The following is an 8,781-nucleotide window of genomic DNA, read 5'->3' as shown; positions in this document are numbered from 1 at the left end:
AGACACAAACACAGGAAGCAGCCCGGGCACAGGATCTGCAGAGACACAAACACAGGAAGCAGCACGGGCACAGGATCTGCAGAGACACAAACGCAGGAAGCAGCACGGGCACAGGATCTGCAGAGACACAAACACAGGAAGCAGCACGGGCACAGGATCTGCAGAGACACAAACACAGGAAGCAGCACGGGCTGCAGAGACACAAACACAGGAAGCAGCACGGGCACAGGATCTGCAGAGACACAAACACAGGAAGCAGCACGGGCACAGGATCTGCAGAGACACAAACACAGGAAGCAGCACAGGCACAGGATCTGCAGAGACACAAACACAGGAAGCAGCACGGGCTGCAGCGACACAAACACAGGAAGCAGCACGGGCTGCAGAGACACAAACACAGGAAGCAGCACGGGCTGCAGAGACACAAACACAGGAAGCAGCACGGGCACAGGATCTGCAGAGACACAAACACAGGAAGCAGCACGGGCTGCAGAGACACAAACACAGGAAGCAGCACGGGCACAGGATCTGCAGAGACACAAACACAGGAAGCAGCACGGGCACAGGATCTGCAGAGACACAAACACAGGAAGCAGCACGAGCACAGGATCTGCAGAGACACAAACACAGGAAGCAGCACAGGCACAGGATCTGCAGAGACACAAACACAGGAAGCAGCACGGGCTGCAGAGACACAAACACAGGAAGCAGCACGGGCTGCAGAGACACAAACACAGGAAGCAGCACGGGCACAGGATCTGCAGAGACACAAACACAGGAAGCAGCACGGGCACAGGATCTGCAGAGACACAAACACAGGAAGCAGCACGGGCACATGATCTGCAGAGACACAAACACAGGAAGCAGCACAGGCACAGGATCTGCAGAGACACAAACACAGGAAGCAGCACGGGCACAGGATCTGCAGAGACTCAAACACAGGAAGCAGCACGGGCTGCATAGCCTCATACACAGGAAGCAGCACGGGCACAGGATCTGCAGAGACACAAACACAGGAAGCAGCACAGGCACAGGATCTGCAGAGACACAAAAACAGGAAGCAGCACGGGCACAGGATCTGCAGAGACACAAACACAGGAAGCAGCACGGGCACAGGATCTGCAGAGACACATACGCAGGAAGCAGCACGGGCACAGGATCTGCAGAGACACAAACACAGGAAGCAGCACGGGCACAGGATCTGCAGAGACACAAACGCAGGAAACAGCACGGGCACAGGATCTGCAGAGACACATCAGCAGGAAGCAGCACAGGCACAGGATCTGCAGAGACACAAATGCAGGAAGCAGCACGGGCACAGGATCTGCAGAGACACAAATGCAGGAAGCAGCAAGGGCACAGGATCTGCAGAGACACATACGCAGGAAGCAGCATGGGCACAGGATCTGCAGAGACACAAACACAGGAAGCAGCACGGGCACAGGATCTGCAGAGACACAAACACAGGAAGCAGCACGGGCACAGGATCTGCAGAGACACATACGCAGGAAGCAGCATGGGCACAGGATCTGCAGAGACACAAACACAGGAAGCAGCACAGGCACAGGATCTGCAGAGATGCAAACATAGGAAGCAGCACGGGCACAGGATCTGCAGAGACACATACGCAGGAAGCAGCACGGGCACAGGATCTGCAGAGACACAAACACAGGAAGCAGCACAGGCACAGGATCTGCAGAGACACAAACACAGGAAGCAGCACGGGCACAGGATCTGCAGAGACACAAACACAGGAAGCAGCACGGGCACAGGATCTGCAGAGACACATACGCAGGAAGCAGCACGGGCACAGGATCTGCAGAGACACAAACGCAGGAAACAGCACGGGCACAGAATCTGCAGAGACACATACGCAGGAAGCAGCACAGGCACAGGATCTGCAGAGACACAAACGCAGGAAGCAGCACGGGCACAGGATCTGCAGAGACACATACGCAGGAAGCAGCACAGGCACAGGATCTGCAGAGACACAAATGCAGGAAGCAGCACGGGCACAGGATCTGCAGAGACACATACGCAGGAAGCAGCACAGGCACAGGATCTGCAGAGACACATACGCAGGAAGCAGCACAGGCACATGATCTGCAGAGACACATACGCAGGAAGCAGCCCGGGCACAGGATCTGCAGAGACACAAACGCAGGAAGCAGCACGGGCACAGGATCTGCAGAGACACAAACGCAGGAAGCAGCACGGGCACAGGATCTGCAGAGACACAAACACAGGAAGCAGCACAGGCACAGGATCTGCAGAGACACAAACACAGGAAGCAGCACGGGCACAGGATCTGCAGAGACACAAACACAGGAAGCAGCACGGGCACAGGATCTGCAGAGACACATACGCAGGAAGCAGCACGGGCACAGGATCTGCAGAGACACAAACGCAGGAAACAGCACGGGCACAGAATCTGCAGAGACACATACGCAGGAAGCAGCACAGGCACAGGATCTGCAGAGACACAAACGCAGGAAGCAGCACGGGCACAGGATCTGCAGAGACACATACGCAGGAAGCAGCACAGGCACAGGATCTGCAGAGACACAAATGCAGGAAGCAGCACGGGCACAGGATCTGCAGAGACACGAACACAGGAAGCAGCACAGGCACAGGATCTGCAGAGATGCAAACATAGGAAGCAGCACGGGCACAGGATCTGCAGAGACACATACGCAGGAAGCAGCACGGGCACAGGATCTGCAGAGACACAAACACAGGAAGCAGCACAGGCACAGGATCTGCAGAGACACAAACACAGGAAGCAGCACGGGCACAGGATCTGCAGAGACACAAACACAGGAAGCAGCACGGGCACAGGATCTGCAGAGACACATACGCAGGAAGCAGCACGGGCACAGGATCTGCAGAGACACAAACGCAGGAAACAGCACGGGCACAGAATCTGCAGAGACACATACGCAGGAAGCAGCACAGGCACAGGATCTGCAGAGACACAAACGCAGGAAGCAGCACGGGCACAGGATCTGCAGAGACACATACGCAGGAAGCAGCACAGGCACAGGATCTGCAGAGACACAAATGCAGGAAGCAGCACGGGCACAGGATCTGCAGAGACACATACGCAGGAAGCAGCACAGGCACAGGATCTGCAGAGACACATACGCAGGAAGCAGCACAGGCACATGATCTGCAGAGACACATACGCAGGAAGCAGCACGGGCACAGGATCTGCAGAGACACAAACGCAGGAAGCAGCACGGGCACAGGATCTGCAGAGACACAAACGCAGGAAGCAGCACGGGCACAGGATCTGCAGAGACACAAACACAGGAAGCAGCACGGGCACAGGATCTGCAGAGACACAAACGCAGGAAGCAGCACGGGCACAGGATCTGCAGAGACACAAACACAGGAAGCAGCACGGGCACAGGATCTGCAGAGACACAAACGCAGGAAGCAGAACGTGCACAGGATCTGCAGAGACACAAATACAGGAAGCAGCACGGGCACAGGATCTGCAGAGACACAAACACAGGAAGCAGCACGGGCACAGGATCTGCAGAGACACAAACACAGGAAGCAGCACGGGCACAGGATCTGCAGAGACACAAACGCAGGAAGCAGCACGGGCACAGGATCTGCAGAGACACAAACACAGGAAGCAGCACGGGCACAGGATCTGCAGAGACACAAACACAGGAAGCAGCACGGGCACAGGATCTGCAGAGACACAAACGCAGGAAGCAGCACGGGCACAGGATCTGCAGAGACACAAACACAGGAAGCAGCACGGGCACAGGATCTGCAGAGACACAAACGCAGGAAGCAGAACGGGCACAGGATCTGCAGAGACACAAATACAGGAAGCAGCACGGGCACAGGATCTGCAGAGACACAAACACAGGAAGCAGCACGGGCACAGGATCTGCAGAGACACAAACACAGGAAGCAGCACGTGCACAGGATCTGCAGAGACACAAACACAGGAAGCAGCACGGGCTGCAGAGACACAAACACAGGAAGCAGCACGGGCACAGGATCTGCAGAGACACAAACACAGGAAGCAGCACGGGCACAGGATCTGCAGAGACACAAACACAGGATGCAGCACGGGCACAGGATCTGCAGAGATACATACGCAGGAAGCAGCATGGGCACAGGATCTGCAGAGACACAAACACAGGAAGCAGCACAGGCACAGGATCTGCAGAGACGCAAACATAGGAAGCAGCACGGGCACAGGATCTGCAGAGACACATACGCAGGAAGCAGCACGGGCACAGGATCTGCAGAGACACATACGCAGGAAGCAGCACGGGCACAGGATCTGCAGAGACACAAACACAGGAAGCAGCACAGGCACAGGATCTGCAGAGACACAAACGCAGGAAGCAGCACGGGCACAGGATCTGCAGAGACACAAACACAGGAAGCAGCACGGGCACAGGATCTGCAGAGACACATACGCAGGAAGCAGCATGGGCACAGGATCTGCAGAGACACAAACACAGGAAGCAGCACAGGCACAGGATCTGCAGAGATGCAAACATAGCAAGCAGCACGGGCACAGGATCTGCAGAGACACATACGCAGGAAGCAGCACGGGCACAGGATCTGCAGAGACACATACGCAGGAAGCAGCACGGGCACAGGATCTGCAGAGACACAAACGCAGGAAGCAGCACGGGCACAGGATCTGCAGAGACACAAACGCAGGAAGCAGCACGGGCACAGGATCTGCAGAGACACAAACGCAGGAAGCAGCACGGGCACAGGATCTGCAGAGACACAAACACAGGAAGCAGCACGGGCACAGGATCTGCAGAGACACAAACGCAGGAAGCAGCACAGGCACAGGATCTGCAGAGACACAAACGCAGGAAGCAGCACGGGCACAGGATCTGCAGAGACACAAACACAGGAAGCAGCACGGGCACAGGATCTGCAGAGACACAAACACAGGAAGCAGCACGGGCACAGGATCTGCAGAGACACAAACGCAGGAAGCAGCACGGGCACAGGATCTGCAGAGACACAAACACAGGAAGCAGCACGGGCACAGGATCTGCAGAGACACAAACGCAGGAAGCAGAACGGGCACAGGATCTGCAGAGACACAAATACAGGAAGCAGCACGGGCACAGGATCTGCAGAGACACAAACACAGGAAGCAGCACGGGCACAGGATCTGCAGAGACACAAACACAGGAAGCAGCACGGGCACAGGATCTGCAGAGACACAAACACGGGAAGCAGCACGGGCTGCAGAGACACAAACACAGGAAGCAGCACGGGCACAGGATCTGCAGAGACACAAACACAGGAAGCAGCACGGGCACAGGATCTGCAGAGACACAAACACAGGATGCAGCACGGGCACAGGATCTGCAGAGACACAAACACAGGAAGCAGCACAGGCACAGGATCTGCAGAGACACAAACACAGGAAGCAGCACGGGCTGCAGAGACACAAACACAGGAAGAAGCACGGGCTGCAGAGACACAAACACAGGAAGCAGCACGGGCTGCAGAGACACAAACACAGGAAGCAGCACGGGCACAGGTTCTGCAGAGACACAAACACAGGAAGCAGCACTGGCACAGGATCTGCAGAGACACAAACACAGGAAGCAGCACGGGCACAGGATCTGCAGAGACACAAACACAGGAAGCAGCACGGGCACAGGATCTGCAGAGACACAAACACAGGAAGCAGCACGGGCTGCAGAGACACAAACACAGGAAGCAGCACGGGCACAGGATCTGCAGAGACACAAATACAGGAAGCAGCACGGGCACAGGATCTGCAGAGACACAAACACAGGAAGCAGCACGGGCACAGGATCTGCAGAGACACAAACACAGGAAGCAGCACGGGCACAGGATCTGCAGAGACACAAACACAGGAAGCAGCACGGGCTGCAGAGACACAAACACAGGAAGCAGCACGGGCACAGGATCTGCAGAGACACATACGCAGGAAGCAGCACGGGCACAGGATCTGCAGAGACACAAACACAGGAAGCAGCACGGGCACAGGATCTGCAGAGACACAAACGCAGGAAACAGCACGGGCACAGGATCTGCAGAGACACATACGCAGGAAGCAGCACAGGCACAGGATCTGCAGAGACACAAATGCAGGAAGCAGCACGGGCACAGGATCTGCAGAGACACAAATGCAGGAAGCAGCAAGGGCACAGGATCTGCAGAGACACATACGCAGGAAGCAGCATGGGCACAGGATCTGCAGAGACACAAACACAGGAAGCAGCACAGGCACAGGATCTGCAGAGACACAAACGCAGGAAACAGCACGGGCACAGGATCTGCAGAGACACATACGCAGGAAGCAGCACAGGCACAGGATCTGCAGAGACACAAACACAGGAAGCAGCACGGGCACAGGATCTGCAGAGACACAAACACAGGAAGCAGCACGGGCACAGGATCTGCAGAGATACATACGCAGGAAGCAGCATGGGCACAGGATCTGCAGAGACACAAACACAGGAAGCAGCACAGGCACAGGATCTGCAGAGATGCAAACATAGGAAGCAGCACGGGCACAGGATCTGCAGAGACACATACGCAGGAAGCAGCACGGGCACAGGATCTGCAGAGACACAAACACAGGAAGCAGCACGGGCACAGGATCTGCAGAGACACAAACACAGGAAGCAGCACGGGCACAGGATCTGCAGAGACACATACGCAGGAAGCAGCACGGGCACAGGATCTGCAGAGACACAAACGCAGGAAACAGCACGGGCACAGAATCTGCAGAGACACATACGCAGGAAGCAGCACAGGCACAGGATCTGCAGAGACACAAACGCAGGAAGCAGCACGGGCACAGGATCTGCAGAGACACATACGCAGGAAGCAGCACAGGCACAGGATCTGCAGAGACACAAATGCAGGAAGCAGCACGGGCACAGGATCTGCAGAGACACATACGCAGGAAGCAGCACAGGCACATGATCTGCAGAGACACATACGCAGGAAGCAGCACGGGCACAGGATCTGCAGAGACACAAACGCAGGAAGCAGCACGGGCACAGGATCTGCAGAGACACAAACGCAGGAAGCAGCACGGGCACAGGATCTGCAGAGACACAAACGCAGGAAGCAGCACGGGCACAGGATCTGCAGAGACACAAACGCAGGAAGCAGCACGGGCACAGGATCTGCAGAGACACAAACGCAGGAAGCAGCACGGGCACAGGATCTGCAGAGACACAAACGCAGGAAGCAGCACGGGCACAGGATCTGCAGAGACACAAACGCAGGAAGCAGCACGGGCACAGGATCTGCAGAGACACAAACACAGGAAGCAGCACGGGCACAGGATCTGCAGAGACACAAACGCAGGAAGCAGCACGGGCACAGGATCTGCAGAGACACAAACACAGGAAGCAGCACGGGCACAGGATCTGCAGAGACACAAACGCAGGAAGCAGCACGGGCACAGGATCTGCAGAGACACAAATACAGGAAGCAGCACGGGCACAGGATCTGCAGAGACACAAACACAGGAAGCAGCACGGGCACAGGATCTGCAGAGACACAAACACAGGAAGCAGCACAGGCACAGGATCTGCAGAGACACAAACACAGGAAGCAGCACGGGCTGCAGAGACACAAACACAGGAAGCAGCACGGGCACAGGATCTGCAGAGACACAAACACAGGAAGCAGCACGGGCACAGGATCTGCAGAGACACAAACACAGGATGCAGCACGGGCACAGGATCTGCAGAGACACAAACACAGGAAGCAGCACAGGCACAGGATCTGCAGAGACACAAACACAGGAAGCAGCACGGGCTGCAGAGACACAAACACAGGAAGAAGCACGGGCTGCAGAGACACAAACACAGGAAGCAGCACGGGCTGCAGAGACACAAACACAGGAAGCAGCACGGGCACAGGTTCTGCAGAGACACAAACACAGGAAGCAGCACTGGCACAGGATCTGCAGAGACACAAACACAGGAAGCAGCACGGGCACAGGATCTGCAGAGACACAAACACAGGAAGCAGCACGGGCACAGGATCTGCAGAGACACAAACACAGGAAGCAGCACGGGCTGCAGAGACACAAACACAGGAAGCAGCACGGGCACAGGATCTGCAGAGACACAAATACAGGAAGCAGCACGGGCACAGGATCTGCAGAGACACAAACACAGGAAGCAGCACGGGCACAGGATCTGCAGAGACACAAACACAGGAAGCAGCACGGGCACAGGATCTGCAGAGACACAAACACAGGAAGCAGCACGGGCTGCAGAGACACAAACACAGGAAGCAGCACGGGCACAGGATCTGCAGAGACACAAACACAGGAAGCAGCACGGGCTGCAGAGACACAAACACAGGAAGAAGCACGGGCTGCAGAGACACAAACACAGGAAGCAGCACGGGCTGCAGAGACACAAACACAGGAAGCAGCACGGGCACAGGATCTGCAGAGACACAAACACAGGAAGCAGCACGGGCACAGGATCTGCAGAGACACAAACACAGGATGCAGCACGGGCACAGGATCTGCAGAGACACAAACACAGGAAGCAGCACAGGCACAGGATCTGCAGAGACACAAACACAGGAAGCAGCACGGGCTGCAGAGACACAAACACAGGAAGAAGCACGGGCTGCAGAGACACAAACACAGGAAGCAGCACGGGCTGCAGAGACACAAACACAGGAAGCAGCACGGGCACAGGATCTGCAGAGACACAAACACAGGAAGCAGCACGGGCACAGGATCTGCAGAGACACAAACACAGGAAG

Source organism: Heptranchias perlo, chromosome 17, assembly GCF_035084215.1.
Source record: "Heptranchias perlo isolate sHepPer1 chromosome 17, sHepPer1.hap1, whole genome shotgun sequence".
Taxonomy (NCBI): Eukaryota; Metazoa; Chordata; class Chondrichthyes; order Hexanchiformes; family Hexanchidae; genus Heptranchias; species Heptranchias perlo.
The sequence above is the reverse complement of the archived record's forward strand: the minus strand, read 5'-3'. Positions refer to the sequence as shown.